This window comes from Bubalus bubalis, chromosome X (assembly GCF_019923935.1).
Source record: "Bubalus bubalis isolate 160015118507 breed Murrah chromosome X, NDDB_SH_1, whole genome shotgun sequence".
Taxonomy (NCBI): Eukaryota; Metazoa; Chordata; class Mammalia; order Artiodactyla; family Bovidae; genus Bubalus; species Bubalus bubalis.
This window is the reverse complement of record NC_059181.1, coordinates 44423037-44439496: the sequence shown is the minus strand read 5'-3', so window position 1 is coordinate 44439496 and position 16460 is coordinate 44423037. Positions and strand designations below refer to the sequence as shown.

General features: G+C 42.9%; 1 long non-coding RNA gene across 2 annotated transcripts; it reads left to right on the top strand.

Annotated features, from left to right (window-relative positions):
- Positions 1 to 4501: 4501 nt before the first annotated feature.
- LOC112582267 lies at positions 4502 to 15715 on the top strand. 2 transcript variants are annotated; one of them, XR_006548865.1, is made up of 3 exons: positions 4502 to 4746; positions 8179 to 8262; positions 15077 to 15715. It is a non-coding gene; the product is annotated as an uncharacterized LOC112582267 (long non-coding RNA). The 2 variants fall into 2 exon arrangements; XR_003106798.3 differs by lacking the exon at positions 15077 to 15715 and adding an exon at positions 10959 to 11804.
- The last annotated feature ends 745 nt before the right edge of the window (positions 15716 to 16460 follow it).

Sequence of the window (16460 nt, the reverse complement as noted above, 5' to 3'; positions counted from 1 at the left end):
CTTAATGAGATTTCAGTTTAAAAGAGACACGTGAGGAAGTGGACAGGGTCAAGACCACTCTCTGAAGATGATGGCAGAGGCAATGGCTTTCAGGAACAATAATGACAGCAGTCAGCATTCATTGCCCGTGATCAGTGGGCAAATCTGTGAGGTCTGTGCCCAGTGGCAGCAATGACGGATCCCTTTCTGGATTCCCATTCTGAAGTGACATTTGAGTGTTGCCCATATATCTTCAAGCCTGGGTCTCTAATCTCTCAGAGGGTCTAAAAAGACTTCTCAAAGTTGTTAGATATGTTTTCTGCTTAACCAGCTACAGTGAGTTTTAATGGTGTAACCAAGACATCTGAGTGATATGGATCCCTTTTTAAATAGGACAGCTCTGAAATCCTCTTTACAATACAAGGGAACTCATCCACAGAAAGCTTTTCTAAAATGGGTGCAATTTTACTTAATCCAGAGTCAGAAGAAATGGCACCCTAGGGAAGTTCTTTGCAACTCACCAATATACTAAAAATATGGGAAATTAAAACACCCATAAATGAGTACACTAGGCTAAGATAAATGGAATGCTAAATTTTGTTTTATTAGATGGAGAGAAATCTATTTTAAAAATGGACAGGACTGTGTGCTCAGTAATGTCCAACTCTTTGTGACCCCATGGACTGTAGCCTGCCAGGCTCCTATCCATGGAATTTTCCAGGCAAGAACACTGGAGTGGGTTGCCATTTCCTACTCCAGGGGATCTTCCGGACCCAGGGATCGAAGCCAGGTCCCTTGGGTCTCCTGCATTGGCAGGAGGGTTCTTTTACCACTGGTGCCATGTGGGAAGCCCCAAATAACCACATATAATCCAGTGGGAGTAAGAAATGATGGAGGTATATATAAAACTAGAATTGTAGAATGTTGATAATTGCTGAATCTGGGTGATGGCTAGTCTATTTACACTCTGTGCTTGTGATTTTCCTTTATAAAAATGTAAAAATAAAAATAATTATAAATTACTGAGTTAACATTAGTTGGGAAAAATACCTGCTTCCCTATTTATCTTGAGAATAGAGAAGCAATACTAAATATTCCTTAGAAATTTTGATATCAGTGTTGCCAAGCAATAGAACCAAGTGAGAAAAATTCATAAAATAAGAGATAAAGACAGACTTATATTTGGTGTGTCTGCTTTTTCAGCCATTTTTGTCCTTGGTGTCCAAGGAATAGCTCATTCAGTCAACCCACAAATATTTTTATTAGCATCTGCCACATACTGGCTTTCCTTTAAATACTACACAAAATCTCAACCAAAGCTTTTTATCCATATCTCCAGTCTATAAGCCTAATTACCTAGTTTTTAAATTCTAAAACTGTCTCCTGTTTCTATAGTATAGAACCATAAGTTTTTATAGTTGAAAAGGAACTTAGATTGCATCATAAAATACTACTTCTCATTTTATTATAATTGATATAACACTTTGCCTTTGTAGAGTCTTTTATAAGTTACAACATGCCTTCCTGAGACCCAGAGAGGACAAGCAACTCGCCAAGTTTATACTGTCTGTGAGTAGCTGAACAAATACCTCCAGACAGGCATGCTGGTACTTTTTTTTCTGCTATACTAAAATTTTTCTGCTTAAATCTCATTGGTTGTGGTTGACTGGAAAGACTTCACCTAAAAGTCCTACTTTAAATCCTGAGCCTGTTTCTCTCTCTTGACTCCATTGCTCGCTGTCCCTCTTTCTTCTCCTCCCTCACTGGCTCTAACCCAGAGCTACAAATGACTAAGATAGGCTTTTCTCTTTGGCACTGACATTCTTGTATGTTGCCATTCCTTAACCATTGTTCAGCTAAGCTCTCCTAATTTAGAGCCTTTAATCTCCTTTGATAACATCATCTCTTCATTATTCTAAATAACTTGTCATGACATTTTCATCCATCTCCAGTTATTTACATGTTTTAGGTGTCTCAGTTCAGTTCAGTTCAGTTCAGTCGCTCAGTCGTGTCCGACTCTTTGCAACCCCATGAATCGCAGCATGCCAGGCCTCCCTGTCCATCACCAACTCCCGGAGTTCACTCAGACTCATGTCCATCTAGTTGGTGATGCCATCCAGCCATCTCATCCTCTGTTGTCCCCTTCTCCCTCCCAGCATCAGAGTCAACTCTTCGCATGAGGTGGCCAAAGTACTGGAGTTTCAGCTTTAGCATCATTCCTTCCAAAGAAACCCCAGGGCTGATCTCCTTCAGAATGGACTGGTTGGATCTCCTTGCAGTCCAAGGGACTCTCAAGAGTCTTCTCCAACACCACAGTTCAAAAGCATCAATTCTTCGGTGCCCAGCTTTCTTCACAGTCCAGCTCTCACATCCATACATGACTACTGGAAAAACCATAGCCTGGAGTAGATGGACCTTTATTGGCAAAGTAATGTCTCTGCTTTTTAAAATGCTATCTAGGTTGGTCATCAGAGAAGGCGATGGCACCCCACTCCAGTACTCTTGCCTGGAAAATCCTATGGATGAAGGAGCCTGGTGGGCTGCAATCCATGGGGTCGCAAAGAGTCGGACACGACTGAGCAACTTTACTTTCACTTTTCACTTTCATGCATTGGAGAAGGAAATGGCAACCCACTCCAGTGTTCTTGCTTGGAGAATCCCAGGGACGGGGGAGCCTGGTGGGCTGCCATCTCTGGGGTCGCACAGAGTCGGACACGACTGAAGCGACTTAGCAGCAGCAGCAGCAGGTTGGTCATAACTTTCTTTGGTACTCAATAATGAACAAAGAATGAGGGCCCCAGGAATGACAATTCTACTGTTGTACTGAATGACTTGCAAGTTTTCTCCTACTTCTTAGCTCAATAGAATATGTCCCCAAGTAATATAGCCCTTAAGGGCATTCTGTTTCTGTCTTCACTTGTATGTTTATCACATTACTAGTGTCTAAGTTCCCTTAGAAAATATTGGAGGATCAGACCTTATCAAAAGTGCTTGCAACAACCTATGTAACTGAATCGCGTTGCTGTACACATGAAACTAACAAAACATGGTAAAAGAAAATTAAAAAAAAAATAGAGATTATGAGGCTTCCTCATAAACACTATCTTGGGTGAGAAAAAAAAGAGAGCCAGGTCAGTGCAATTGCAAGAATTTCATATTTAACTCTCTCAATATAAAGTGTTTGGGCAATATCTATTGCTGCTTAACAAACAACAGCAAAACAGAGTAGCTTTAAAAAATGTATTATTATCTCTCATGGCCCTGTAGGTTGACTGAGCTCATTTAGGTGATGTTGGGTTCTCCCAGGTGGTTGCAGTCAGCTGCAGTCAGTCATCTGAAGGCTCCCCTCAACTGGATGTCCAGCATGGCTTCTTTAGTCACATGTCTGGCTTATCAGCTGAGAAGCCTGAAATAGCTAAGGGCTTACCAGGCATTTTCCTCTCTCTACACAGGTTCTTCAGGTGACAGCTTGAGCTTCCTCAAAGTAAAGCAATCTCAGGGTAGTCAGACTTCTTATGTGACAGTTGTCTTCTCCTAGAGCCGATATTCTAGGAGACACAAGTGGGAGCTACAAGGCTCTCTCTGACTTCAAAAGGAAGGGGCTACACAAAGATATGAATACCAGAGTATTCACATCTGCAGTTCATTGCAGGGGGGCTGGGTGGGGGGCTCTTTGGTAACTAGCTACTGTATGAAGGGAAGTGGGATCTGTAACTAAAAGTCAGTTTTGCTGTTAGTCCATCTAGTTGGCAGGACTCCATTTTTTAAAACAAATATAATTACCTAAAATACAGCCCTCATTTTTTGGTTAAGCATAGCAGACCCAGAGTTCCTCTTAATTAAACAAAAGAGGAAAAAAAAAAACTTTGAACTTAGATGACTTGTATCTTTCTAAACTGTATTTAACCTTCCATTTATTGGAGCATGTGATAATCGCTCAGACTTTGTTCTGTTGATGGCTGGAGGCAGACTTGCCACCATCCTAGAGCTGACAGGCCAAAACAGGTGAGTTCATCTTGTATGATTCACCTTGGTAGGAGCAATTACTACCTCACTCTGGGATGGTAGACTACCCGCTCCCTTGTACAACAGACAGGCTCACCCACAGCCTGAAGCATACCTTATATCCTTTCAGAAATGGTGCATTGAACATGTGCGGAGAGACAGGCAAACACTTTTCTTTCCAATGAGAGAGACATTTTGTTAAGTCTTTGGCAGCATGCTGGCTGGCAAAGTCATCTGGCTGGCACACTTCTCCTGCATCGAGTTATGGCACTGCCACCTCTACTCTGTGGAGAGTTTCGAAATTTCAATTTGCACACCCTGTAAGATGTGAGTCACTCGGCTTGCAAAGGAGGAGGAGGAGGAGGCAGCCATCTGCTAGTCATGAGCAGATGACAAATACTCTGAACTGCGAATTTCCATCCTCATTTCACAATATTTAAGTAAACACATTTTGTAACCATTTTTTTTTCAGAGTTCCTTAGTGCTTAAAATGGAATTCTTTTTGGTAAACAATATATAAAAGCCACCTTCTCTCCTCTAAACAATTATATTACCAAAGTGACACTGAAGGCAACCATGGCAAAATTCTGTCTGTTGAAGGACCAGAGCACAAAGAATACATATCTGAATCGAACGATTAAGTCTCCTATCATTTCAGACCCACTGGGCTGTTTCCAAGTCTGTAAGCTCCATCATACACAGCTCCATGGTGACCTCTACTGTCTGACTGCAAGAATCCCGTCAAAGACAAAGAGTTTCCAGGTAGCATCTATCTACCATTTCTGCATACTGTGTTATGGGGAGGAAGGAAATTGAAAAAGGAAAAGATAGGTGCTCTCCTCTTAAATTGTAAGAGACAGCTTACACCCATAAGATAACTGGGAACTGATGCAAGATCTAATTTTGTGTTAGCCTCAAGCTGTGCAACATGGCTCAAAGTGGGACTTCATTTCTTCTCCACCTTTATCTGAAGAAACTAACGATATCAGGGGAAAAACTAGTAAAAATGAAAATAGAAAGTGCAGATTCGGGAGAAAAGTGAATGCAAATGTGCTAGACCTAAAGGTCAATGTCTACAGGAGTTTCAAATTTGGCTCTGAGCGACCAAAAGCTAGAGGGATGGTATGGGGAGGGAGGAGGGAGGAGGGTTCAGGATGGGGAACACACGTATACCTGAGGCGGATTCATTTCGATATTTGGCAAAACTAATACAATATTGTAAAGTTTAAAAATAAAATAAAATTAAAAAAAATAGGACTAAAATCCAAATACAAAAAAAAAAAGTATGATGAATGATCGCCTAGAGCTTACTATCATGATGAAGAAAGACTATCACGTCTCAAGGAGAATCATTTTTCTTGGCGTTCAATTCTGAATGAAATTCCCATGGGGATTTTGTGGCATATCCCAGGTGGTACAAGGGCTGGTATGCTCCTTACAATTTGTACTGCTGCTGCAGGAGCAGACTTAGTAGGCTTGTTTCTTTTAAATTTTGTGAGGAAAAAAAAAGGGTGTGCCATTGAGAAAATGAAATACATCCTGCTGACAAGCAGAGAAAGTGAGAAACGGACCTGCTGGCAGCCAGGTCTCAACTCCTATAAACAGAGCTGGGACGAGGTCACCCCATGATTGTATTTGGAACAAGATAAGATAAAACCACTGGGTAATCACAAAAAGTGACTAAACATCCTTCTTCTCTGACTAACACAAGTGACTGCTATTCTTTGCCAAGTGACAATTCCAGCCTCGTTTATCCTATATGAAAACTATATTTTCAGGGATCATTTCTAGAGTTCTTTTTGTCTTGTATGAAATCCGTTGAGATGCCAAAACGGTGAATCGTCCCTGCTGTTGAAAATGCTCAATCCAGAATGAGCCTTTCTTCCCTGATTTCTCTTGGAAATCACTTGGAGTAAACCCAAATTTATTCAGAGGTCCCTGGCCACCCCCCTTTCCAAGACATCCCGCAGTTCTTCTGGTACATGTTCTTTTTTGCTGCAACGAGCTCAGCAATGACTAGTTTGTTCCTGGAGGTCTTTGGTTGGTGGGATTTACGAGCATTAACACAGTGAAAGTGATTCTAATAGGGCCTAAATGAATATAATCTATTTCTGTTCTCTGTCCTGTGTAAGGACTGAGTACAGAGTGTCTAATGGAGGAGAGGAATGGTGTTTCCCTTACACAACATCCGCTAAATGTTCCTTTGCTGGTCCTGGCTTTCAGTATTAGATCACTTGCACATAACTGAACATCAGATTCTCTCTAGAGGTCAGGGAGAATGAGCTGGTTTTCCATTCTTGGTTGAGAGCAGATCCTTATTCTTTAGGTAATCCCTGATGAATCCCTGGCCAATGAGCTATTTTCCCATTTTAGCAGATACTGTCATTTTTTTTTTTTTTTTTTTGCCCAGGAGTCCTCTTATTCCTTCTACTTTTCCTACGAATGCCTCTCCCAGCCTCACTGTCCTTTGGTTTCTAACTGCCCTTACTAAACTTGAAGCCCACCCTTCAGACACAAAGAACAGGAAATGCCTAGGAGTTTACTTTGCTGCTGTCCTCTAACCCAAGGCCCTTGACAAAAGACTGGCTGGAACAGGAAAGCCCAACTCCCTTCAAGTTGCATCAACTCTTGGGTATAATTTACTTTCCAGAGCTCCCCGCAGCCGAGCCAAGACTGGGCTCTGCCTTGCTTAGTTTTCTTCCATCCTTCTCTTGCTTCCCCACTGCCTTACTGGTCTCGCTGGGCTTACTTGTTAATAAATCACAAGCATGGTATCCTCATCTCAGGCTCTGCTTCCGTAGGACTCATCTGACATTCATCTAGCTCTCACAGGATCTTTACAAAATAGAAATCACATTATAATTCTTCAGATGAAGAAAGAAAAGATTGAGACTAGCCCAAGGTTAAACAGCAGGTTAAAAGTAGGCTAGACCTAAAATTCTCATCTCTGTAGTCTGCCAAGTTAGTTCTTTCTGTTACTATTTCTCATTGCTTCTCCTTTGGAGCCCTGTATCTGGCTTTATATCCTGTTTGTGGACACAGGTTCTATTGTCCTGCATCCCATGCATGGGCTTCCCAAGCAACAGAACCTGCCTACTAATGCAGGAGATGTAAGAGATGCAGGTTTGATTCCTGGGTTAGGAAGATCCCCTGGAGGAGGGCATGGCAACCCACTCCAGTATTCTTGCCTGGAGAATCCCATGGACAGAGGAGCCTGGTAGACTACAGTCCATAGGGTCTCAGAGTCAGACACGACCGAAGGAATTTAGCATGCACATACATGGGTACAGGAAAGGTTTTGTTGCATGGTGCAGAAAGCAAAGACCCAAATGTCTTCTGACAAGGGTCTGATGTATAATTGAATGTTTCTGATGTCTTCTGGGGCAGTCTTCCTGTCCACTGTACATATGTAGATATTTCTCTTCCCTGACTTCTGGACAGATCACTCCCTGCTCTTTATGGTTGATATTCCTCCCTCCCCCACCATGTGCCACCTCTCCCAGTCTTAATGAAACAAATATTAAGTTACCGTTCCAGGAGAATGCATGATGTTCATCGATTCCATCAAACAGAAAGGTCACTACTGAGTCCTGGGTGTACCTTTCCACCTGTCACCCAGAAAAATGACAATCATCATATCATGGAGATGTCTTTTCAAATCAAGGTTTGCATATACAAAGAATACTCCTTGCTACTCCAAGGGGCTTCCCAGGTGGCCCTAGTGGTAAAGCACCTGCCTGCCAGTGCAGGAGACGTGACAGACTCAGGACACAGTTTCAATCCCTGGATCGAGAAGATCCCTTGGAGGAGGGATCTTCAGTATTCTTGTTTGGAGAATCCCATGGACAGAAGAGCCTGGTGGGCTACAGTCCACAGGGTCACAAAGAGTCAGACATGACTGAAGCGACTTAGCAGGCATGGACACACACACTGCTGAGGTGGTTCTTCGTCCTGGACTTTCTCACAGAAAGTACTGAAGGGAAGCAGTGATAGCTGGTAGCATCTACATCCCACATTCCATTGCCACATCACCCAGGAGGGCCAGTTGCTGAAGGAAGGTGGGAGGCAGTAAAATTCACAGAATCTTAGGGTTAGAAGAAACTTCAAAGCACAATTATGTCTTATCAGATGTCCCCTCAGCGGCAAATGAGTCATGGGGTTGTGTAGCTATAATCAAATGTTTTTCATTGCCAGGGAGCTTCACCAGGAGATTTTCCTCCCACTGTGCTAAGAAGTCCCCTTTGCTAACTGCTGGGTCAAGTCTGATGAAGCAGGAAGGTAAGAGAACACAGTGTGTGTGTGTGTGTGTGTGTTCACACATACCAGGACAGGATGGGTTGGAAAATATAAATGAGAGTGTGAAGCATTTCTGCCCTCCTGAGCCTTAATCTGAACCACCGTATTTCACTGCTTCTCCAGGATTTTCATCAAAAGAGCTTATGTCTTTACATAAGAATTCCGGGTTGGTCTTATGGGGGAGGGGCAAAAGAATGAGCATTCTGGATAGTGGAATTTTAGAGCTATCATGATCTGCACTGGAGAAGGAAATGGCAACCCAGTCCAGTATTCTTGCCTGGGAAATCCCATGGACAGAGGAGCATGGCAAGCTATAGTCTGTGGGGTCACAAAGAATCAACACGACTTTGTGACTAAACAAACAAGTTCAGTTCAGTCGTTCAGTCATGTCCAACTCTTTGCAGCCCCTTGGACTGCAGCACGCCAGGCCCCTCCCCTTTCATCATCAACTCCCGGAGTCCACTCAAACTCATGTCCATTGAGTCGGTGATACCATCCAACCATCTCATCCTCTGTTGTCCCCTTTTCCTCATGCCTTCAATCTTTCCCAGCATCAGGGTCTTTTCAAATGAGTTAGCTCTTCACATCAGGTGGCCAAAGTATTGGAGTTTCAGCTTCAACATCAGTCCTTCCAATGAACATTCAGGACTGATCTCCTTTAGGATGGACTGGTTGGACCTTGTTCCTGTCCAAGGGACTCTCAAGAGTCTTCTCCAACACCACAGTTCAAAAACATCAATTCTTCCGTGCTCAGCTTTCTTTATAGTCCAACTCTCACATCCATACATGACCACTGGAAAAACCATAGCCTTGACTAGATAGACCTTTGTTGGCAAAGTGATGTCTCTGCTTTTGAATATGCTGTCTAGGTTGGTCATAACTTTTCTTCCAAGAAGTAAGCATCTTTTTATTTCATGGCTGCAGTCAACCATCTGCAATGATTCTGGAGCCCCAGAAAAATAGTCTGCCACTGTTCTCACTGTTTTCCCATCTATTTGCCATGAAGTGATGGGACTAGGTGCCATGATCTTATTTGTTGTCTGAATGTTGAGCTTTAAGCCAACTTTTTCACTCTCCTCTTTCATTTTCATCAAGAAGCTCTTTAGTTCTTCTTCACTTTCTGCCATAACGGTGGTGTCATCTGCATATCTGAGGTTATTGATATTTCTCCCAGCAATCTTGATTCCAGCTTGTGCTTCCTCCAGCCCAGAGTTTCTCATGATGTACTCTGCATATAAGTTAAATAAGCAGGGTGACAATATACAGCCTTGACGTACTCCTTTTCCTATTTGGAACCAGTCTGTTGTTCCATATCCAGTTCTAAGTGTTGCTTCCTGACCTGCCTACAGGTTTCTCAAGAGGCAGGTCAGGTGGTCTGATATTCCCATCTCATTCAGAATTTTCCACAGTGTATTGTGATCCACACAGTCAAAGGCTTTGGCATAGTCAATAAAGCAGAAAGAGATGTTTTTCTGGAACTCTCTTGCTTTTTTGATGATCCAGAGGATGTTGGCAATTTGATCTCTGGTTCCTCTGCCTTTTCTAAAACCAGCTTGACCATCTGGAAGTTCACAGTTCACGTATTGTTGAAGCCTGGCTTGGAGAATTTTGAGCATTACTTTACTGGCGTGTGAGATGAGTGCAATTGTGCGGTAGTTTGAGCATTCTTTGGCATTCCCTTTCTTAGGGATTGGAATGAAAACTGACCTTTTCCAGTCCTGTGGCCACTGCTGAGTTTTCCAAATTTGCTGGCATATTGAGTGCAGCACTTTCACAGCATCATCTTTCAGGATTTGAAATAACTCAACTGGAATTCCATCACCTCCACTAGCTTTGTTCGCAGTGATGCTTTCTAAGGCCCACTTGACTTCACATTCCAGGATGTCTGGCTCTAGGTGAGTGATCACACCGTTGTAATTATCTGGGTCATGAAGATCTTTTTTGTACAGTTCTTCTGTGTATTCTTTCCATCTCTTCTTAATATCTTCTGCTTCTGTTAGGTCCATACCATTTCTGTCCTTTATCGAGCCCATCTTTGCATGAAACGTTCCCTTGGTATCTCTAATTTTCTTGAAGAGATCTCTAGTCTTTCCCATTCTATTGTTTTCCTCTATTTCTTTGCATTGATCACTGAGGAAGGCTTTCTTATCTCTCCTTGCTGTTCTAACAAACAAACAAAACGGTCTGCATACCAGTGCCTGAAATCTCATCATAAGCTTCAATCTTTCAGGTTAGGGTTTTGCTTCTAAGAAGTTCTGATTAATATGAAGGAGGCAACAAACAAACCCCAAATCACTGTCACCTCAGAGCCCTACAAGAATTTGTTTACCAGCTCAGCAAACACGAAGCCAGATCTAAAGAAACAATAGTTACTTGAGGCTAGGGGTAGAAGGAGATTTGTATTTGGGGTAAGGTCCTGGTCAGAAAGTGGAGAAAGGGACAGCATGAGAGGTCAAGAGCTAGACAGAGGGCAGAGGGCAATTACATTAGACTTGTTATATGGTGGAATCCTTATAGTGCCTCCTCTCCAGACAGCAACTATTTAGCTGTCGTGTGCATATGTGTTCAGTGGCTCAGTCATGTCTGACTCTTTAAGACCCCCTGGACTGTAGCCCACCAGGCTCCTCTGTCCATGGAATTTTAGGAATACTGAAGTGGGTTGCCATTTCCTCCTCCAGGCGATCTTCCAGACCCAAGGACTGAACCCGCCTGTCTGAGTCTGCTGCATTGGGAGACGGATTCTTTACCACTATGCCACCTGGGAAGCCCATATACAAGTGAAAAGTTTAAGGAAATAGAGGAGTAAACAGAAAGGGAAGAAGCAGTCTGTAGAAGCTTACTTGTTCATAGACTTAATAATCAAGTGGAGGAATTCCTTGGTGGTCCAGTGGTTATGAATCCGCCTGCTAATGCAGGAGACACAGGTTTCATCCCTGTTCCAGGAAGACCCCACATGCCATGGAGCAACTAAGACACAACTACTGAACCCTTCTGCTGCAACCTCTGAAGCCCACACTCTAGCGCCCATGCTCTGCAACAAGAGAAGCCTCTGCAGTGAGAAGCCCTTGTACCCCACTGAAGAGTAGTCCCTACTCACTGCAACTAGAGAAAGCCCCTGTGCAGCAACAAAGACCCGGCATAGACAAAAATACAAACAAATACATAAAAAAAGAATCATGTGGAGAAAATGAGTCTTTGCTAATGTAGATAGCAAGGGATTTAAGAATTTGGGTTAGGTGACACAGGATCAGGGAGCCCAAGGCAAAGGGAGTGTGTGTATGTGTGTGTGCGCTTTTGTGCAAGTGCAGACAGGGTTCAAAGAAGACTACAAAATTGTAAAAAAAAAACCCATCAGGACTGGTTGAATCTATGTAGATTTGACCTAGTCCTTCTCTCTGGCCTCATTTTCCATACTCTTAACATGAAGATTAGACCTGTCTCATCAACCTCAAATTAAATGGAATAACTCACATGGAGGCTTGAAACATACTAACGTTTTCATAAATAAATTCAATGCAGCAGTACCAGGAACTCCTTGAAATTAAGTGACTAATTGGCAAAATGAAAAGAAACTCCAAAGGATTAAAAGCAATTTAATTCAATGGCAACAGGTAGCAATGTGAACAACAGTATTTACTGAACACTTACACTGTGCCTGGCATTTTGTTAAGTGCTGTACAAACATCACCCTATTTACTAATCACAACAAACCAATGAGCTAAAGACTATTATAATCCCCACGTTAAATATTAAGAATTGGAGGTGTAGAGAGATTAAGGAATGTGGCCAATACCTCACAGCTAACAAGTAGCAGAACCAGGATTTGAACTGACACTTTCAGAGCAGGAACTGTTTCTTTACAAATTTGCAAGTATTATAGGTGTAAACCACTAGCTAATAACAACAATAAAAACAATTCTTGCATGGTATTATATAACGCTAGGCATTTCATTCATTTCCTTAGTAACATGCTAGCAAAGAGCTTAGCATAGCAAGGCCCACAAATCTAGGGTGTATGTGGGAGTGTGTATCTTACTTACTGAACTTACTAAGGGTGTGACCTTGGGCAAGCTAAGTAGCCTGTGTTTCTATTTCCTAATCTGTAAAATAAAAAGATAATCTTGGTACCTATTTCCTATGGTTATAATGTATTAAGTTAATATTTGCAAAGCCCTCAAGATAGAGACTGGAATGTAGTCAATGCTATGTGTGTTTGTTAAATAAAGAAATGCTCAAATTGAGAGTGACATGTGTGGTCAGCTCATATCTATACATCACTTTCTATGTTCTCTAAGAAGAAGGAGTGGACATGGAAGCTGATTACAGGCAGCCCTGTAGGTTATGGGTTGGCTAGAAAATCAGCTTCACCATGCTCACCTTTCCTCTCCTCACAGACTGGGCAGTGGCCTCTTCTTGTTTGTTCCTTTCAGGCCATGTACCATAGACAGCTGCCCTGCTCTCTCCTGTTCTCCAAACTGTACAAAATCAGCCACTGTCAGCCCAACTTTTGTCTCAGGGGCTGGCTGTCCCCTGTTCTGAATTGGGAGCTGTAACAAGCCCCATTTATCAGTCCCCTTGGGAATAAGCCCAGGGCAGACAGGACAGGCAGCAGAGTGGGTGTGTTGAAAATGACTGTGGTAGTGTCTTCAATCAGTTAGGGCTCAGGAAAGGGTGAAAGAAAACTAAACCACAAAGGATGCCACCACCAGACAGGGACAACTGAGCAATTAGCAGGGAGACAAGAAAACAGGGAAGACAAGGAGGGGCCAGAGGAAAACCACTCCTAAATGTTTCCCAGCCCCCCTCCCACACATGCATATGCATTGCTCCTTCATACAGTGGTCTCCGTTAAGTCACCCGGAACAGATGAAACACCCAGATTCCTTGGAGAATCATCAGTTGAGGCCATGTCTATGTCAGAACTTGCCAAGAATATTCCTACAAAGGGCAGCTCTCAAAAGCCTCTTCCAGTATGAGTTCCCCAACATACCCACTTGGACCATAAAGAAAGCTGAATGTTGAAGAATTGATGCTTTTGAATTGTGGTGCTGGAGAAGACTTTTGAGAGTCACTTGGACAGCATGGAGATCAAGCCAGTCAATCTTGAAGGAAATCCACCCTGAATATCCACTGGAAGGACTGATGCTGAAGCTGAAACCCCAATACTTTGGCCACCTGATCTGAAGAGCCAACTCACTGTAAAAGACCCTGATGCTGGGAAAGATTGAAAGCAAGAGGAGAAGGGGATGACAGAGGACGAGATGATTGGATGGCATCATCGACTCAATGGACGTGAGTTTGAGCAAACTCCAGGAGATGGTGAAGGACAGGGAAACCTGGTGTGCTGCAGTCCATGGGGTCACAAAGAGTCGGACACAACTTAGCAACTGAACAACAACAACAACATACCCACTTTGGAGGTAATGGAAGGGAAAGTAAAGACTCAGACAAAATAGTCTTTACAAGAAAACTTTAGCCCCCACCCATACACACACCCTGTCATCCCTAAAACTCAACTGAAAGCATAGATGGGAGCCCTTCGAAAGATGCTTCTCCAGGCAGTTCCCTGGTGGTCCAGTGGTTAGGACTTGGCAGTGATGCCAGGGCTGGGTTTGATCAATCCCTGGTCAGGAAACTAAGATCCTGCAAGCTGTGCAGCCAAAAAAAAAAATGCTTTTTACTCTTGTGTAGGTTTTGTTATTTAAAGCATCCACCATTTTTTTTTTATCCCAAAGGAGAGTTGTTGTTCAGTTGCTAAGTTGTGTCCGATTCTTTGAGACCCCATGGACTGCAGCATGCCAGGCTTCCCTGTCTTCACCATCCCTCAGAGTTTGCTCAAACTCATGTCCATTGAGTTGGTGATGCTATGCAACCATCTCATCCTCTGTCGTCCCCTTCTCTTGCCTTCAATATTTCCCAGCATCAGGGTCTTTTCCAATGAGTCAGTTCTTTGCATCAGATGGGCAAAGTACTGGAGCTTCAGCTTCAGCAACAGTCCTTCCAATGAATATTCAAGGTTGATTTCCTTTAGGATTTACTGATTTAATCTCCTTGCTGTCCAAGGGACTCTCAAGAGTCTTCTTTAGCACCAGTTTGAAAGAATCAGTTCTTTGGCGCTCAGCTTTCTTTATGGTCCAACTCTCACATCCATACACGACTACTGGAAAAACCATAGCTTCAACTATATGGACTTTGGTTGGCCAAGTGATGCCTCTGCTTTTTAATACACTGTCTAGGTATGTCACAGCTTTCTTTCAAGGAACAGGCATCTTTTAATTTTGTAGAAATTGACAACTAGCCTAGCCCAGTGTTAATTAAACATTTATGGAATGATGGGAATTCCCTGTTGGTCCAGTGGTTAGGACTTGGCAGTGATGCCGGGGCCGAGTTCAGTCCCTGATCGTGGAACTGAAATCCCACTTGGTCAAAGAAACAGAAATAAAACATGCTTCTCCAGCTGCTCATCATCACTGCTGCCCCTTCAGATGAGCTCTAGTGAATGGAACTTCCATCTCCCCTCTCAGGACTCCCTCCTTGAGCTTTATACCCCACAGTTCAAGAGGAAACTTCTTGCTGCCCAGGGACTGCCTTCCACGTTGGAACTGCTTTCATTGAACTGTCGTGGTTCTGTGTCAGAACTTTCTATTAGACCCAGTCTCAGGGAGGTGCTCTGATCCATTCTACTTTTTCCCATCCTATCTCAACCAGTCCCTTCTTGCTTCATAAGATGATGGCTAATTACTAAATGAAACAATTCAGGAAAAATCTGATATGACCTGTTGGGTTTCCCTTCCAGATGCCCTGCATGGAAAACTGAGGCCTCTGGAGATGCCATCCCTTTATCTCAAGGGATAGCTCAAAGGATAACTGGAACAGACTTCTGCAATCCCTGTCCTATTGCTGGTGTCCAAGTTCCCATCTCTATTCACATGCAGGCCCCTGTTTGTTTCCTCAGAACAGGGATTAGGTTCAGCTTTGGTAACTTTTCTGATTTGTTCTCCTCTGGTTCTCCTAAGGCTGGGCTTACAGAGGGTATCTTCCTTATTGATACTAGAGTGAATAGCATGAATTGGTTTGTTTGTTGTTTGCCTTTCCTATAAAGATAGCCGTTACGTTCCCTACTGTCAGAGAATGAACTGGGTATGCTTTTTATTCCAGCTACTATATCTGATGGTAATAGAATCCAATGGTTCTTTCCAACCTACTCAACTTTGAATCTTGTCTTGAACACTACCTGAGTGACTTCACTTCTATAAACTTCATTTTCCTCATCCATTAAATGGGAATTTGAAATCCGTATGATTGGATGAGTGAGGATTAAATAGCTTACCTGCTACACAGTTCAGTTCAGTTCAGTCACTCAGTCGTGTCCAACTCTTTGTGACCCCATGGACTGCAGTACGCCAGGCCTCCCTGTCCAGCACCAACTCCTGGAGTTTACTCAAACTCACGTCCATTGAGTCGGTGATGCCATCCAACCATCTCATCCTCTGTCGTCCCCTTCTCCTCCTGCCCTCAATCCTTCCCAGCATCAGGGTCTTTTCAAATGAGTCAGCTCTCCACATCAGGTGGAGTTTCAGCTTCAACATGAGTCCTTCCAATGAACACCCAGAACTGATTTCCTTTAGGATGGACTGCTACACAATAGTTGTTCAATAAATAAGTTTCATATCCTCAACCTTTCATGTCATGCTTGTTGACATTCTATAATGCTTGATACATAACAAATCTACAGATGATTATGAAGGTTTGTTAGAAACTCACCAAAGTCATGCCATGTGAGCAGTACAACACCCTGCTCCTAACAGAGAATGTGTCTACATTGACTTCAAGAACATGACTACTGTTCTGTTCTCCAATGAGGCCATTGTCCAGAGCCAGAGACTGGAACCAGAGTATTTCTCTGCTCTGATTTCCAGGAAAAGTGAACAACATCAGGACTAATTAGTTGGAGCCAAGGAAAAGGTCTTCGGGATCCACCTGCACAAGAGTAATCTTAAAAAAGAAATACCTGTTTCTGTAATATCTTCGCTTTATAAATGCCCTTTCAAATACTTATCATATGACTGAGGAAAACCTTTCAGCTTTCGATATTTTTTCTTCAGGCTTCTGACCTCTCACCTACTTTGAATGATTCACTCAGGCTATTCATTGCCTAGGAATGTTGGCTTTGGCAAAGA